The sequence below is a fragment of the Olea europaea genome, chromosome 11 (genome assembly GCF_002742605.1).
Source record: "Olea europaea var. sylvestris chromosome 11, O_europaea_v1, whole genome shotgun sequence".
Lineage (NCBI taxonomy): Eukaryota > Viridiplantae > Streptophyta > Magnoliopsida > Lamiales > Oleaceae > Olea > Olea europaea.
In genome coordinates this window covers 23,399,923-23,401,719 of record NC_036247.1, presented here as the reverse complement: position 1 = coordinate 23,401,719, position 1,797 = coordinate 23,399,923, and positions in this window count along the sequence as shown.

The following is a 1,797-nucleotide window of genomic DNA, read 5'->3' as shown; positions in this document are numbered from 1 at the left end:
TGAGGCGAATAATAAGCTAAAAGAATATTGAAGATATTAATTTTCCATTAAATCTCGTGACTCAAATAATTTTTTTTTTACCAGTAGTAATAAAAGTTAGTCCGCGGATCACTTAAACATCATATATGTTTGGGAAATTGGCAAAAAGGTCCCTAACATATGACCCTTGTGCCAAAATGGTCCCTAGCTTTTTATTCTTGGTGCTTACCCTCTCGACCTATTGATTTTATGTGAAAAGTCCTTTTTTACGGTTTCCTCTGTTCTTGCCATTAATTATATCCATTTAAATTTAAAAAAAAAAACATTATACCCTTTTAGCTATTTATACACTTAAAGGACGATTTATGCAAAATTACATGATTTTCATATTTCCTTGCAGTCATAATCAAATCTTTATATACCAAAGGGTTAGAAAGAAAAAAAAAATATAAACGGCGAATGTTCATTATTATTATTATTTGGTTACGGTGATAATTGATAGAGTTGGTACCATTTTCAGGTTTTTTAATTAATCGTGTCATTTTAAATTATTATTGCTGGTGACAATTCACACATGGGCCATTCTATTTGGACTGGGGTTGTCAAGGTACCTGTTCGTTTATCATTTTCCTTCACACATTTATATAGCTGCAATCATAATTTTATTGAACATGTATCGTGTTTGATGTTGATTATAAGAATCAATTTTTGACGATTATAGTTTGAAAAGTAAGTCACACCCATGGGTGAAAAAGTCAAAAATAACAGCTGACTAAAAATCAGAATCAAATGGGAGCTTAGTATTAAACTCAACAAAAAATAGCAGCACAAAACTAGATGCCAAGATGACTATCTTTACACTAACTTTATGAAAAAAGAAAAATGGAAATCATACATACTTCCGACGTATGCTCCAGGAAAAATTCGAAGAGAAAGTTATATACATTAGTATAATTTTTATTTTATTTTTTTGACATTATTTGACTTTTCTTTCTAGATTCACTCTTACCCCTTGAAATAAAATTTGTTTTGGCATTATCTTTCTTCAATGATTTTATTTAATATTTTTATGCCAATTGAAATCAAAATTTAATATCACCTTGTAATTTTGGATGCTCTCGTTTTATTTGTCCCAAGCTGTCAAAACTCATTTCCGATTCTATAGTGATATTAAAATTGTAAATAAAGAAGCGATCCTGATCCCTACAAAACAAGATAGAATCAAAACAGAGCACAACGTTATAATTAAATGACGTTATTTGGCAAATGATTTAATTTTATTAAAGACAATGAATTATTTATAAGATCATCAGTAATAAATAAAAAAAAATGACATCATTTCAAAAAGGAATAATTGCAGCGGAGGTCCTCAACCTTTTTTTTGTTGCAGAATACACCTTAACATTTCATTTTTGCGATCACTGTAACGCCCCAAAATTTTTTTCATCTTCATTATTTTATTCTTTTATAAAAATCGTAAGAACAATTCGAGGTGTAACATCCCTTCCGCTTTAAATTAATTTTGTCCTCAAAATTATTTTATTTAATTGAAAAGCTCTGGATACGTGACCTTTAATTTATCTTCTTTCTAATGGTTTGATAAGTTCTAACCACGTTTGTCACATAAATGTTGAATCATGCATTATCTTTATTAGTCAACTTATACATTATGTTCTTGTAAAATGACTAATCATCATATTTTCATGTATATTAAACAATATAATAACTTACATAACATATTTAATTCTAAACATCATATGCATTTAGTGAAATCAAACTTAAATGATTCATAAATCATGTTTGAAAGTAAGTTTAAAC